This window comes from Eptesicus fuscus, chromosome 7 (assembly GCF_027574615.1).
Source record: "Eptesicus fuscus isolate TK198812 chromosome 7, DD_ASM_mEF_20220401, whole genome shotgun sequence".
Taxonomy (NCBI): Eukaryota; Metazoa; Chordata; class Mammalia; order Chiroptera; family Vespertilionidae; genus Eptesicus; species Eptesicus fuscus.
This window is the reverse complement of record NC_072479.1, coordinates 13,729,019-13,745,995: the sequence shown is the minus strand read 5'-3', so window position 1 is coordinate 13,745,995 and position 16,977 is coordinate 13,729,019. Positions and strand designations below refer to the sequence as shown.

At 43.3% G+C, this 16,977-nt stretch overlaps 1 non-coding gene and 1 pseudogene across 1 annotated transcript; one reads left to right on the top strand and one right to left on the bottom strand.

Moving 5' to 3' along the window:
- Nucleotides 1-8,657: 8,657 nt before the first annotated feature.
- Nucleotides 8,658-13,163, bottom strand: LOC129149910 (protein FAM200C-like; annotated as a pseudogene).
- Nucleotides 13,164-15,012: 1,849 nt separating this feature from the next.
- Nucleotides 15,013-15,119, top strand: LOC114227010 (U6 spliceosomal RNA). The gene has a single exon (XR_003613097.2). It is a non-coding gene; the product is annotated as a U6 spliceosomal RNA (small nuclear RNA).
- Nucleotides 15,120-16,977: the final 1,858 nt, after the last annotated feature.

Here is a 16,977-nt window from a genome sequence, read left to right as displayed (position 1 = left end):
GGGCTGCGTGGGCCACGTTCATTTTCCCACAGGATGATTCGTCTTCAAGGGTATCAGGCCGCATCAGACATTAGTCTAAGAAAATCCTGAGTGAAACCAGCCAACATTTATTTAATACCATCCGTTTTTAGTCTCCTAATGTGTGCTGTTATCATGTAAATAATCTAGATATTCCTGGGATTACTATAAATAATCAGCCTTCAAGTACATTCTATACAAATGGTATTAATGGTTGTTGAGTGATTGTGGTCCATGCATTGATTTGGTGCTTTTATACACGATCCTCAGTTTAATGTAATTTGACAGCAATAAGGAAGAAATCACTTTATCTCCCAAACAAATTCAATCAATCTGTGTTCATTAAACAGAATCTAAAACAATACATATACATATTCCAACATTTTTCTTAATATTGTTTTAAGCTCTCCCAGAATTACCATAAAAGCATCAAAATCCACCATCACAGTTCTGTCCTCATTTTCCCACTGAAGGACGAGAGAATAAAATTCCAAATCTGTCATCTAAAAGCTATTAGTAACGACTTTGGCTAAGCCTTGAAACTAAGATGTCACAGATTAATTACACAGGAATGAGCTGACACTGGCGTCCTGCCAGGAGCAATACACACAGATATAGAGACTTGCTTTTCTGAATATAGTTACAGAAAACACAACGTTTACCTTTGTAGGTATCTGAGATTTATGAAGCTAGTGGTAAACGCTGTGCGTTAAAAGGAAGAACTTAGGTTTCAGGAGCCAGTGGAAGTGCTGGTTTCCTTGGCGTGATGTCGCTTTAGCTGGCTTATCTGAATGTGCTGAAACAAAGGGAATGTTCTCTCTCACTTCTGGCGGAGTAGGGCAGAAGTAAGGGGCAGGGGTAAATCCTTAATCCTCTCCCAATACCTCCAGAAAAAGAAACACTGAAATGTTGTCATTGAAAGAGCCCTTAGAAACCATGTCATCCACAGCCCTGATTTCACAGACAATAAAAACGAGGCAAAGATTGAACGTGAGCTTGGTTAAAGCTCCTAGACCTTGTGCCATCCCCATTCTCCTGTGTGTCATTTAAGCATGATGCCCAGAAGCTCTGCTGGTGGGACTAGGACTTGGGTTCTCTGCAACTGAGTTGAAAGAAATGCAAAAACAATTTTTCTTAGTTGTATGATAACAAAATAGCAGAGAATTGTTGACAGTAAGAATCAGCATATTCCATTTTCAGAACAACTGATGCTCTGCACTGTGGCCCTCAAAGGAATTTCAGGTTCACCCAAATGAACTGGCATTCCTCCCAAACGCACTTTCCATCACTGGACAATCTACAAGGCAAGGTGCCTTGTGTTTCACAATCAGTTTTAGGATTTGCCAGCTACAAATGGCTAGACATAGACTGGCTTGCTTTTAACTATACCACTTAGCTCAAACAGACCTCTCAAGTACAAGTCATCTACAGTCTTCATAAAAATGAAATTAAGCTTAAAAAACCTTCTTATTACGTGAATTGTAATCTATATATCAGAGATTTAGGGCAGGTAATATATCTCTTAAATATTTTGAAAGTAGAAAACTATATATATATAAATATATATATATATATGCTTTTATATAGACATATTATTTAAGAAACTTTGGGCTTAGGGTGGGGGAAATGGGGAGATGTTGGTCAAGTGTATAAACTTGCAGCTATAAGATTAAAAAGTTTTGGGATCTAATGTACAGCATGGTGACTAACATGGTGACTATAGTTAACAATACTGTATTATATACATAAGTTGTTGTTAAGAGAGTAGATCTTAAAAGTTCTCACCATAGAAAAAGAGAAATGGAAATTATGAGAAGGGATGGAGGTGCTAGCTAACTGCAATGGTGGTGATCACTTTGCAATATGTAAGTGTATCAAGTTGTGCACCATAAAACATTGTATGTCAATTATATCTCAATAAAGCTGGGGAAAATTTAAAAAGAAACTTTGCATTTCTTTTTCAATAGCAATTAGGGTGCTACTTCAGCCTATTTATATTAACAAGAAGAGTAGCAATCCGTCTAAATGAAGTCTTTCTAGGAATAAAATTAACTTTTGAACTATCACTAAAACAACCAAATTCAATCTTCCCTTGTCTGAGAAAAAAACTGGTGTCCTTTTTTAGACACTTTAAATATTGAGAACCTCTCTTACCAAAAGTCTGCATTAGATAAGAGACTTCTAAAATTTCAGTTTTCCAGTTCTTGGAGCAAAAACAAATTTCCAAGAAATAGATATTATTCCTTGTTGAAGCAATGAATTTCAACAGCATGTGCAGTAATTATTTTCTGGAAACTGGGATATAAACACACAGCACTTGGATTCGAGGTTGGGGGAAAATGGTTTCCCCTATTTCTCTCATTTTATGATTGAAATATTGAATGAAAGGCTCATTCTGTTATTACTATTCTATATTTAGTGAATATTTTTACTGCTGGTGAGTAATAATACAAGTTCTAATAAGAAGCATGTGTTTGCTCAAAATGTGAATGTTTGCTCCTCACAGTCTGTGACTGTGGGGTGATAATGTTTTAGTGCTGCCATCTCCTGGAGGTTCCAGTCTCTGCAATATTGATGAGATGGTTTTTAAAACTCAAGCTATTGAAAAAGTCAAAGGACTTGTATGCATGCATATAAGCCTAACCAATGGACACAGACAACAGGGGGTTGAGGGCATGAGTGGGGGGGGGGAAGATGGGGGCGGGGAATAGGGGAATAAGGACACATATGTAACACCTTAATCAATAAAGAAATTAAAAAAGAAAAAAAAAGTCAACACTGCTACATTTGTTGCTCCAGGTGTGTTTACGATGGGACGGGGGAGGCGGGGGGAGGGAAACACTTGGCTTCCAGAAATGAAATGAAAGGAAAGGAAGTGAAAGGTAAAGCATAAAGGACTGATTATAGAATGGAAGGCATCATTTCTGCTCTGTCTTATAAATGACTGCAAGCAGGTAATGAGTAGAACCCATCTTGATATAAAAACTCCATTCTATCTTTCACCTTCCCTTTGGTCATTTAAGTCACTAATAGGGTCAGAGCCAAGAAAACCATTTCCCCAGGCCCCCTGACCTGCCTCTGCTTCTGTTTCCATGTACAGTAGCTAGAACAATTCACCACCACCCATCCACCACAAAGGGAAGCATGCTCTATGCCTCATTGCTGCTTGGACTCCCAGCATGAAGGCAGCCTGATAATTACAGGATTGGAGCATTGATCATCTACAGCAGTTCTCATGGTGTCAAATTGCTTGATAGGGTTCTGTTGTCAAAATCATCACCATCATCATCATCATCATAGTCATCGTCATTGGTGCTTTGTCTTCCTCCCTCTGTGCAGGTTCAGAGCCCATTCCAGGAGCACCCACCAGGTAAAGCACTCTATGCCTGCTCCAGTGCTCAAATGACTGTCCCTCTCTTCTCTTTGGCCCCTCTTAACTCAGTAACAACACAGGACACATTCTCAGAGGCCCAGCACGTAGTCACCAACCCACCTTGTAAAGCCTCAGCCATTGCTAATAGCAGATCCTCCAACGAGGTAAGTACTGGGTGGAAATCCCATCATAGGAGGTTGCACAAGAAAGAACTTGCCCTAGAAATAAACAGAGAAATGCTTCTTGATCAATCAAGTTATCATTCTCAAGGTTCAGATCCCCAATGACCTGTGTTCCAAGGAGGGAAGTATATGGGATGGCAAAATTTATCTCTATCCTCATTCCATCTCCTCATGCCATTTGGCCACACCCTAATTCCAACCACACACACGTACACAGTGCACAAAGAATACACACCTGCTCCTTTCTCCTCTGACTTAAACCCAAATACATCAGTCCTTCAATGACACACAATGGAGGTTTTCCTTGGAAAACTGAAATTTTTGAAGAAGGGAGAAACCTAAAATATAAAATATTTATGCAAGTTTAATAGGCTGGATTAGCAGGCAGAGGCTGGAAGAAAGACTAGGTAGAAGTCTTTCAATGTCTTTGCCTTCTAACTCGCATTCCGTCCGCCTGCTCAGAGGGATCACTATGCCAGTCCCCTTGCAGGACACCGGGGTAATGGAAGCATTGTCCCTGCCTCCCAGGCACTCATCATTTAACGAAGGCTTGCAGAACCCAGACTCTTCATTGTTTCTCCCAACAGACATTTATTGACTAATGCTATTCTTTGCTGAACATGAACTAATGTGAGGGTCTGAATTTTCTAGGCAATTTTGTTTCTAGAAAAGAAAACACAGATGTGAGAAGACAATGGAAGGAAGAATCTGTAAGGCAAAAACTATGGTTATAAACCTAGAAGACTAGGAAATGGGGGTCCCTGTGATGAAAATAAAGAAGTGAGCAGAGCTAGTTCGATGGAGAAGATGGCACGTTCACTTTAAAACATAATGATTTAAAGTGACTAGAAGATATAAATGGAATTGATCAGCAGACATTTGGATATGAAGGGTCAGACTACAGGTGGTATTTGGGAACAATCTGTCCGAAGGTGAATTAAAGCAGTGAGAGATGAAGAGATAAGAAAAGACACCAGCCCTGGCTGGGTGGCTCAGTTGGTTAGAGTGTTGTCTCATACACCAAAAAGTTGTGGGTTTGATTCTAGGTCATGGCACATACCTAGGTTGTGGGTTTGATCCCCAGTTGGGGCATGTATGGGAAGCAACCCATCGATGTTTCTCACATCAATATTTCTCTCTTTCTAAAATCAATAATAATAATTTAAAAAAACATATCCTACAGTTAGGATATATATATATCCTATCTAATAATAGACAAATATGCAAATTGACCATACCTCCGACACGCCCACAAGCCACGCCCACCACCAATCAGAGCGAGCATGCAAATTAACCCAAACCAAGATGGCTACAGCCAGAGAGCAAGGTTTCCTAGGTAACAGAGGAAGCCAAGCTTTCTGCCAGCCGTTGCCAGGCCTAAGCCTCCACTCAAGCTACAAAGTTTCAATTATAGAAGGTAAACAAATTCAAACAAATGGCGGCAGAATGGAGCTTGAGAGAGCAGGCCAGGGTTGCCACCGACAACAGGGGAAGCAAAGCTTTCCACACACCCTGGCCAGGCCCACCCGCTTAAGGCAACAAAGTTTCAATTATAACCCCAACACAAATGGCTGCCGGCCTCGGAAGGAGCCCCAGGCTTGGCTCTGCTCCAGGCTACAAAGTTTCAATTGTAGAAGGAAAATAAATTCCAGATACCAGGGCCTCCGCTTGGGTTGCCAGGGGGCATGGCCGGCCTGCAAACCACCACAGGCCCCTCGCTCAGGCCGCCCCATGCCCCAAGGGAACCCCCACCTGATCCAGGATGCCCTTCAGGGCAAACCAGCTGGCCCCCACCCCTGTACCAGGCCTCTATCCTATCTAATAAAAGAGTACTATGCAGATTGATCATCACTGCAACACACAATATAGCTGCCCCCATGTGGTCAAAGATCCTGCCCCCATGTGGACACAAGATGGCCACCACAAGATGGCCAGCAGGAGAGGGCAGTTGGGAGGCACCCGGCCTGCAAGGGAGGGCAGTTGAGAGGGACCAAGCCTGCAAGGGAGGGCAGTTGGAGATGATCAACCCTGCAGGAGAGGGCAGTTAGGGGTGACCAGGCTGGCAGAGGAGGGAAGTTGGGTGCAAAGAGGCTGGCAGCAGAGTGGTTAGGGGGTGATCAGGCTGGCAGGCAGAAGCGGTTCGGGGCAATCAGGAAGGCAGGCAGGCAAGCAGTTGGGAGCCAGCAGTCCTGGATTGTGAGAGGGATGTCTGACTGCCCGTTAGGGATCCTACTGCCCACCAGGATCGGGCCTAAACGGGCAGTCGGACATCCCTCAAGGGGTCCCATATTGGAGAGGGTACAGGCTGGGCTGAGGGACAACCCCCCTCCGTGCACGAATTTCGTGCACCAGGCCTCTAGTATATATATAACAACCATGATTTTAAATAGGTCACAAACGTCATTTCCTCCAAACACCATAGAAAGCCATGGAAAGGAAATCATGAGGCAAAGCACGTGGTCAAACCCTTCCTCCTGAGCCATGACCATGAGCCTTGAGGCTAGAGAAAGGGGAGACAGGTATGAAAAAGCAGGGACGGTGAGTCCTGGTCAAAACCGGGGCATTGTTTTAGTTTAATTCAGTGCAGGACGGGAGGTGGCAGGGCAGTCCCTCGGAGTCCCTCAGAAGCCTAAAGCGGTTTTGCTTTCTTGCCTTCTCTTTCTGAGACCCCTCAACCAGGCACATGTTAAGGTCTTACAGCCCTAAGCACTGAAAACATAGAGGGACAAATTCCCCAACCACGCAAGACACAAAGTATGTGTATGCTGAAATCAAAACAGCCTTTTTACATGTTTTTATTGCAAAATCAGGTCTTCTGTGAGTTATTTTTATTTCTGTGCCTCTGTTTTGCCGATGCCCCAAATGCGAGCCTCATCCGTCTTCTAGAAAACAGCACTGCCGTTCGCATGTGGCCCCGTTTCTCTCATTTTCCTTAAGAGTTCGCAGCTTTTTGCTTGGCTCTTCCCTGTTGCCCTAGGCTGTCCTTCGTGCCTTCATTACTGGGTCAGGCTTGGCGGGCTCTGTATTTCAATCCAATGCTATTAGTGCTCGCTGCATCCCTGAGCAAGCTCAGCATGTGGGGCGTGACACCAGGCCTGTGTCTTCGCAGATGTGACCTGCATTCTTTGTCATAGACCAGCTGCTACCCTGCAGCCCCAGTTCTGTCTTGCTTAGGGCAACTGCCCACTTGCTCAACCCACTTCCTGCCATCTCTACAGCAGGACTGAGCACCGGCCCCTGTAGCCCAGGAGGCATTTGTCTTTCAACTGCCTGATGACATCACTTGGTCTCACCCGCTCCTCAGGAGAGTTTTCCACTTTCAATTCAATGCTCCAGAGGAACTCTCCCAATAGCACAAGTCCTATGTCAGGCTTAATGCTTTCAGGTCAGGACTGAATGTTTCTATAAATGCTGATGATCTTATTTCAGCAACATTTATTAAGTGCTCTTTGTAAGCAAAACTTGAAAGCCACAGGCTTATGGGAATGTCTAGATATATATTTAGAAATCACAAAATAGATAATTTTCCAGCTAGCTTCTTCAGGGAAAGCAAAAGCATAGCAGAAAAAGTCCAAACTAAGGATTCAAAACCCAATTCTGCAACTAATGGGCTCTGGAACTGGTGATGGGGCCTTTCACCTGAAAATAAGGGAGTTGGACTAGATTTTTCCTTTAAGTTATACCATGCTGGGGTTTTTTTAATTGCTACTTTCTTATATGATATGGCTCAGCAATTTAGAACTCCCAAGTTACTATTTGCCATTAGTGTTTGAGGTGTTAATAATAGAAACACTGCCTGGCTGGCATGGCTCAGTGGTTGAGCGTCAACCTATGAACCAGAAGGTCATGGTTGATTCCTGGTCAGGGCACATGCCCAGGTTGCGGGCTCGATCCCCAGTGTGGGGAGTGCAGGAGGCAGCCGATCAATGATTCTCTCTCATCATTGATGTTTCTATCTCTCTCTCCCTCTCCCTTCCTCTCTGAAATCAATAAAAATATATATTTTTTAAAATAATTGGAAACACTGATTCCCTGCAGACAGTCTTTGCAGACAAACTTGTATTTTAGGGAGATGTCAAAGCAGGAAGTGTTTTTGCTGGAACATTGCAGGCAGCTTCGTCTCTTTTTGCAAAATCATGATTTCTAGGTGCTCCTGTGGCCTCTTATTTCACTCTGTAAGAATTTTATTTTTATTAGCCAAAGGTAATGTGGTAAATTCCATGGAGACTTGCCCTTAATTCCGAGTAAGTTTGTTTTGTTTTGTTTTGTTTAAATCCCTGCTTCTTTCCCCACCAAACTCTCTATGCAGATTTTGTAAGGGGACTTTTTAGAATAAAAAGCAATCCTGCAAGTGAATTCCAGAACCAGGTAAGGGAGTGTCTGCTCCAACTCACACAGTGCATGGTCCCCAGAAATACCATGAGGGTGACCCGGCGGGAGAGCAGCAATTAGCCTGGGGCTGGGCCACATGCTATAATAACCAACAACTTCTCCACCAAATATCACCATGAGCACTGGCACAGGCTTCCCCTTCAAGCAGTCCTCCTGGTTCCCATGCAGGGCCATCTCTTGAGCCAAACTCAACATCTAAGAGCTGGCTCAATATGGCTCAGGTCTCAATCACTTCTCTCCTATCTCCCACCCATTCCCCAAGTTTGGGCAGCTTCTCTTAGAACCACACCCCCCTTCCTGGACAAGGGAGACACACACCCACCCTCTAAGGCAGTGGTTCTCAACCTTCCTAATGCCGCGACCCTTTAATACAGTTCCTCATGTTGTGGTGACCCCCAACCATAAAATTATTTTCGCTGCTACTTCATAACTGTAATTTTGCTACTGTTATGAATCGTAATGTAAATATCTGATATGCAGGATGTATTTTCATTGTTACAAATTGAACATAATTAAAGCATAGTGATTAATCACAAAAACAATATGTAATTATATATTGTGAAATATTTATTTCTAATTATAGATAAATGAAATTTTGTCTTGAAGCATGGTGTAGCATGGGTAACAGTCTTAATATAACAACAGTAAACTACATTGCTACATTTTGCGACAGTATGCGTAAAAAGCCAACGTCAGTGCGAAGGTTGAGATTGCTTCTTTCTCACCAGATCAGAAATTCTCGGGGCAGTCTTTGCAAGAGCACAACAAAGATCATCTTCCACAACAAGTCTACTTCTGTATTTAGACTTGATAACCAACAAGCTGGAAAACCTTGTTTCACAAAGATATGTTGTTGGAAATGGAAGAAGAAGGCGCAACACAGTCTCAGACAGAACAGGATATGACGGCAAACACTTGATCCAGAATTCTGTAACTGGCATTGTAGAGAAATCAGTTCTCGCTGCATCGCTGTTAATAAGTTCAATGAACTCCTCTTGTGCTGTCTCAGGAACATCTTCAACTTTGACTGTGAATGGGCTTCTGGCAAGTGCAAATGGGGTGTCAGGTAGATTTGGAAAGTACGATGAAATTTTGTCTGCAAGCATGTGCAAGTGCTCTTTCACAGAAATTATCATCATAATCCTTTTGTCTGGTTCAATGTCATGTTCCTCAAAGAAAGCAAATAAGGTAGGCAACATGTAAATTTTATTTTCATCCAATTTTTTTGCCAAAGCTGAAGTTTCATTTGCAATGATCAGATCTTTCCAGACAAATCAAGGCATGTTGCATTTGGTCCTTGCAGTGATAAATTTAACTCATTCAAGATGGCAAGTCATTGAGAGAAACCAAGATGGCAGCATAGTTAAACACCTAAACTGCAGCCTCGCACAACAATTTCAAAAATACAACTAAAAGACAAAACGGACATCATCCAGAACCATAGGAAAGCTGGCTGACTGGAAATCCTACAACTAGAAGGAAAGAGAAAACCACAAGGAAAATCAGAGGAGCTGTAAAAGCCTGAGGTACAGAGACACAGGCGCGTGTGTGCGGAGAGGACGGGGCGGCTGAGTGCCTGGCTGGCATTCTCTAGCGGGAAAAAGATAAAAGCTCCAGACTGCACTGAACCCCAGCTCCGGCTGCACTGAACCCCAGTTTTGGGCGAGACACTGGGGACCCAGGCTCATACTGGGGGAATCTGGGCTATAAGGCGGAAACTCAGGGAAGCGGCGAAAGGCAGAGCTCCGGAGGCGCGCACGGGAATGCACACAGAGGACGGACTGTTGACTGTGCCGCTGGATTGCCCTAGCGGGAAGGAGACAAAAGCTCCAGACTGTGCTGAACCCCAGTTCTGACTGCACTGAACCCCAGTTCCAGGCAAGAATCTGGGAATCCAGATTCATTGGGGGAGAGACTAGACTGTTTGGCAGCGGGCAAAACTCCAGGGCGCCTTTCTCTCAGAGGTGCTTGCAGCTAGTACCGAGGGACACTGAGGGACACTGAGACCCAGGAACCTCATAGGGCGGGGCTGACGAAGAAGCCAAGGCTGTCGGCTCCACCCTGAAACTCCGCCCCATCCAAGCTGAGCACAGAGGCTTTTACAATTTTGCAAGTCTAGTTGAATAAGCCTGTCTCCCGGCGTAGACACAGCTGATCCTCACAGCCAATTGGCCTGGAGGTCAACTCCTCCCACTGATACCAACAACAATCAAGACTTAACTACAACAAGGCTGTACACACAGTCCACAAAGGGGTGCACCAAGAGTGTCCACCTCAGGTAACTGGGAGGCCGAGCCACTGGCCCATATAGGACAACTAGCACACAAAGCTACCCTACCAACTCAGGGAATCAGTGAAAATGCAGAGACAAAGAAACAGATCAAAAACCAAAGAAATGGAGGAAAACAAATGACTGGAGATAGAGTTCAAAACCACAGTTATAAGGTTTTTCAAGAATTTCCTAGAAAAGGCCGATAAATTTAGCGAGACCCTCGAGGATATGAGAGAGACCCTTGAGGATATGGAAAAGGACCAACTAGAAATTAAACATACACTGACTGAAATAAAAAATATTATACAGACACCCAACAGCAAACTAGAGGAACGCAAGAATCAAGTCAAAGATTTGAAATACAAAGAAGCAAAAATCACTCAACTGGAAAGCTAACAGAAAAAAGAATTTAAAAATTTGAAGATAGTGTAAGAAGCCTCTGGGACAACTTCAAGCGTACCAACATCAGAATTATAGGGGGTGCCAGAAGAAGAGAGAGAGCAAGATACTGAAAACCTATTTGAAGAAATAATGACAGAAAACTTCCCCACCTGGTGAAAGAAATAGACTTATAAGTCCAGGAAGCTCACAGAACCCCAAACAAAAGGAATCCAAAGAGGACCACAGCAAGACACATCATAATTAAAATGCCAAGAGCAAAAGACAAAGAGAGAATATTAAAAGCAGCAAGAGAAAAACAGTTAATTACCTACAAGGGAGCACCCATACGACTGTCAGCTGATTGCTCAACAGAAACTATGCAGGCCAGACGGGAGTGGCAAGAAATAGTCTAAGTGATGAATAGCAAGAACCTACAACCAAGGGTACTCTACCCAGCCAAGCTGACATTCAGAAGTGAAGGTCAGCTAAAGAGCTTCACAGATAAGAAAAAGCTAAAGGAGTTCATCAACACCAAATCAGTATTATATGAAATGCTGAAAGGTATTTTCTAAGAAGAGGAAGAAAAAGAAAAAGGTAAAGATAAAAATTATGAATGACAAATACATATCTATCAACAAATGAATCTAAAAATCAAGTGAATTAAAAATCTGATGTACAGAATAAACTGGTGAATATAATAGAATCAGGGGAATAGAAAGGGAGTGGACTGACAATTCTCAGGGGTAAAGGGGTGTGGGAAGAGACTGGACAAAAATCACACACCAATGGATGAGGACAGTGGCGGCGGGGGTGGGGGGGTAAGGGCAGAGGGTGGGGTGGGAACCAGGTGGAGGGGAGCTATGAGGGGAAAAAAGAGGAACAACTGTAATAATCTGAACAATAAAGATTTATTAAATTTAAAAAAAAGATGGCAAAAATGGCAACAAAGTAAGCTATTTTCTGCAGTTCACTTTTATCACTGAAAAGTGCTTTGAACTGCGGTCTTGCTTTCTGATTAAAAAACGTTTTGAGTTCATCACGAAGCTCAAAAACACGTTTTAAAACTTTTCCTCTCGATAACCATCTCACTTCAGTGTGAAATAGCATAGCATTATTCAGCGCATCCAACTCATTGCACAGTTGCGAAAACAGTCGACTGTTTAAAGTGCTCGCCTTTACAAAATTGACAGAACTTATGACACTTTTCATTACTTCTTGTAACTCTTGTGGCAGTGTCTTCGTTGCTAATATTTGCCAATGAATCATACAGTGAGTTCCGATGACTTTTGGTGACTCATTCAGTACCAAACGTTGAAATCCAGATCGACATCCTAGCATGGCTGGAGCACCATCTGTGCAAACACCACAAACCTTTTCCCAAGAGATCTTATGCTCTTTCAGAAATTAACCAACTGTGTCAAATACATCACGTGCAGTAGTTGTCATTTCAAGAGGTTTGCAAACTCATCTTTAAAGTCGCCATCATTAATATACCTCATGTAAACCAGTAACTGTGAACAGTTTGCAACGTCTGTAGATTCATCAAGCTGGATACTAAATATTGGAAGTGGAGCAGATTTAATTTCCTGGATTACCTGATCAAGAATATCAGCAGACATGCCATCTATTCTTCTGCGGACAGTGTCGTTAGGTAACAAATTTGTCTCCGATCATAACTCGAACAATGTCTTTGGCCGCTGGCAACAGTAAATCCTCAGCAATGGTGTGAGGTTTCATAGCTCTGGTGATTCTGAGTGCCACCAAATATGAAGCTTCAATGGCTGCTACGTTTTGTTTGTGGTACTTGCCACCAGTGTCAAGTCTGGCTTCCTTGAGTCCATCAGCTTTGCTTCTAAAATAGTTGGTATCCTTGCCGGCAAAGCTCGGATGCTTGCTATCAAAATGGCGTTTTAGTTTGTTCGGCTTCATAGATTCAGCTGATAGAACTTCGCAATAAATAACACATTGCGGTTTCTCAATTCCTACTGTAATTATTGAGGTAAAACCATACTGTAAAAAATCCTCACTATATTTTCTTTTCTTAACGTTCTTCTCTACACGATCCATTGTCATGGGATGGTTTGCTAATGAAAATAATATATAACAATAGCTTTAATAATACAAAAGATGATACATGGCATAGTTCAGTCAATACAGTTCATTAAAGTTTCCTATGATTTACCATTCTCTGTGTTGTTGTTTTTTGCATACCTGTTACTATCACAAGGGGGCAGTATTCACATCAACCACAGCTGAATATAAAAAGACCGATCAGCATCCAGATTAAGTTCCCATGGTACAGTTTGTGTTGTGTGTTTTTGTTGTTGTTGTTTTTTCTGCAGTAGTTGATGATTTTACAGTACATGATTTTACATTTACCCAGTAATTATAATTCATGAAGTGTCGTTTTACCTCCAATACTGCTGCTTTCAACACAGTAGCTGCTTTTAACAGAGTAGCTGCTTTCAACACAGCAGCTGTTTTCTACACAGCAGCTGCTCTCTCCACAGTAGCTGCTCTCTACACATGTGTGACTGGTCCGCATAAGTACATTATGGCACCAACCCTGTCACATACACCTGTATTTGTACGGGGTGTATGTGATGGGGTTGGCGCAATGATGTCATCATGCCAACACACTACTATCGACCTCAAGGTCGTATGTGGGCGTATCTGCATGTGGGCGGACCCGCCTGGAGACGGATAGAGGAGCGGTGTCTCGGTTCCTAAGACCATCGGAAATATGTGTTTTCTGATGGTCTTAGGCGACCCCTGTGAAAGGGTCGTTCGACCCTCAAAGGGGTCGCGACCCACAGGTTGAGAACCACTGCTCTAAAGGCTATTTCTCTCAGGGACTTCCAAGGCCCCTCTTTCTCTAGGTCAAGAAATCAAACCCACAGGTTTAATACTCACCTTTTAAAAAGTGACTTCTAAATATTCAGAATTCAACATATGAATTTGAAAACCTCATCAACAAAGCACAACAAAATACATTCTAGGCCTTGTAGGTTGTAGTTTACTTTGTATATTCCTTCTCTCCTTCTTCTCATGTTCATTTATTCACTCAACAAGCATTAACTGAGCACTGTCCAGAGGGTTCAAAAACAGAGAAGGGTTGATGACGGTCATATACATCAATCACACTACCAATTACTGGCTGTGCTCATGGTACTATTGGGAAGAAGTTAGAGAAATGGTCCCAGCGGACTGGCTTCAGGTACTCCCTAAATCCCACATTCTGCAATTCTAACAGAATTATTGTTCCCTTTTACAGAGAATAAAACTGAAACTCAGAGGATTTAATTCACTCAATACATGTCCTCAGACAGAAAGTAGTAAATTAGGTTTGTCCTTTGGACCACAGCTAAAATTCTGCCTCCCAACTCTCTCTGATGCAGGGAAGGTCAGGGCAACCCTTGTAGCACACTACTATCGACCTCAAGGTCGCTGGATCCCCTTCACCTGCCCCTGGGTCAAAGCAAAGAAAGGAGAGGAACCCAGGGTGTCTGCGCTGGAACCCAGGGTGTCTGCGCAAGGCTTCTGCACCAGGCCTGGGAAACACCACTTGAGCAATGGGTTTGCCACTAGGAAATTTGCCCAGTTCTTACATTATTCAAAAAGAAAGGAAAACAAAGAAAGCCCCGAAGCTCTTGTAATAAATTGACCCATTTCCTCTCTGTGAACAGTCATTTATTGAACACAGGCTTTGGGAATAGAGAGATTAATAGCACAGCTGCCATCAGATAGAAGACAATGCAGGTCACCAGTGAGGATATGGACACAGCCTAGTCAGTCCACACCCCACTGTTCTGGTTCAGAAGCTGAGAGCCTGGTCCACTGACTGAGCCAGGAGGTATCTCTTCAGGGCACTGTTTGGGATGGGAGTCCTCTGACAGCACTCCTTGATCCCCCTACCTCTCCACGCCTTGGGACCAGCATTCCTGGTAGATGAAGGAAACAGCTCTTTGAACTCAGAATTGTCACCACCACTAATTTGAGGTAACACTCAGAGGCTGTGTTTGAAGGGAAGGCAAGAGGAGGGCCTCTGGAGGTACTGGCCATTCAGACACACTGTAATCCCCCCACCTAGTGCAAACCAAGAATATCATCTCAGACATACTCTCAGAGAGGATATGAAGCAGACAGAGTGAACAGGAGGTATGTTCCCTGGGTCCTAAGTCACTTCTCGCCCTTTCCATGAGTTGAGAAGATGAAGGTGATGGTCAGGAAGACTTGTCAAGGAAGAAACAGGAAGTGGAGCCAGCGGGGTCTGAATCCTAATTCTACACCATGACACTATGCAGTCGTGAGGGGTGACTGTGGTGTTCTGCATCCGCAGAGTTGAAGCAATGCCTGTTTTATTTTCATGGAAAGGATTGTAATCAAAAAGCAGAGTGCTCGCTTCAGCAGCACATATACTAAAATTGGAATGATATAGAGAAGATTAGCATGGCCCCTGCGCAAGGATGACATGCAAATTCGTGAAGTGTACCATATTTAAAAACAAAACAAAAAAAAAACAAACATTCAGAACAGGTGCATCTACAGCGACAGAAAGGGAATCGGTGGTGCCAGGGACTGGGGGAGAAATGGGTGTGTGAGGAGAATGGGGGTATATGGGTTTCTATAGGGGGTGACAAAAATGTTTTATACTTAGTGATGGTTGCAAACTTTGTGACTATATAAAGCCACTGACATGTATACTTTAACTGGTTAAATTTAATGGTATGCAAATTATACCTCAATAAAAATGCTTTAAAAAGTAAAAAAAAAAAAAAAAAAAAAAAAAAAAAAAACGACAGGCACTACTTGTACACTATAGATCCTCAGTAAATATCTACCTAATAAAAGAGTAACATGCTAATTGACTGTACCTTTAAGATGCCCACCAGCGAATCAGGAGTGAGTATGCAAATTAACCCAACAAAGATGGCGGGTTAATTTGCATATTCAGGCACCGAGCGGCTGGGGGCAGGGCAGGATGCTTGAGTCGTGGCCATGGTGACAATGCAGGCGTTCCACACCACCCCAGCCACTCTGGGCCTCTGGGCAGCGTGGGAAGGCGGAAAGGCAGCTCCGGGCTGGAGTAGAAAGGCTGCTCTGGCCAGAGCGAAGGTGGTGCCAGCAGCCGGGGGAGGGAAGGACAATTCTTGCACGAATCTTCGTGCATCGGGCCTCTAGTTTGTGGGTAAAAGATTAAATAAACTTTTTTCACAGATTAAAAACAGTGCCAAATTAACAAAGCAGGGGTTAATTTAAATGCTAGGGGATCCCAGAGGTAAGAATGATTATTTTCAACACAGTTCAGGAAGGCTTCCTAGAAAAGAGATAGCATTTAAAATAGGTCTTGAAGGATGAACAAAAGTTCACCACATGAATAATGAAGTAAAGACATTCCAAGTAACAGAAGCCACATGTGCAAAGGCATGAACTGGAAAAGGCACTAGTTTATAGGTTGATGAGAAGTTAGATATAATGAGGACATAGATATGGGATGGGGACAGGTGGAAAGTGATACTAAAACAACTGAGTTTTCAGTGAGAGATTTGGACTTTTTTCTATAACAGCTAGAAGTCACTTAAGGCTTTTAAAGAAAGAAGACAATCAAATTTTTATTCTTTTCTTTTAAAATAATTTTATTTTTTAATTGCAGTTAATATTCAATATTATATCAGTTTTAGGTGTACAACCCTATGAGTAGACATTTATATAACTTAGGTAATGACCCAGATAAATCTAATACCCACCTGGCACCATACATAGTTATTAGAATACTAGAGGCCTGGTGCATAAAATTTGTGCATGGGGGAGGAAGGTGTCCCTCAGCCCAGCCTGCACCGTCTCCAATCTGGGACTGCTGGCTCCCAACAGCTGGCCTGCCTGCCTGCCTGATTGCCCCTAATTGCTTCTGCCTGCCAGCCTGATCACCCCCTAACCACTCCCCTGCCAGCCTGCTCACCCCTAACTGCCCTCCCCTGCAGGCCTGGTCGCCCCTAACTGTCCTCCCCTGCAGGCCTGGTCACCCCTAACTGTCCTACCCTGCAGGCCTGATCGCCTCCAACTGCCCTCCCCTGCTGGTCCAGTCACCCCCAACTTCCCTCCCTTGCCAGCCTGGTCGCCTCTAACTGCCCTCCCCTGCCAACCTGATCACCCACAACTGCCCTCCCCTGCCGGCCATCTTGTGGCAGCCATCTTGTGTCCACATGGAGGTGGCCATCTTGTGTGTTGGAATGATGGTCAATTTGCATATCACCCATTTATTATATAGGATCATTGACTATATTCCTTTGCTATACTTTACATCCTCATGACTATTTTGTAACTACCAATTTGTACTTCTTAATCCCTTCACCTTTTTC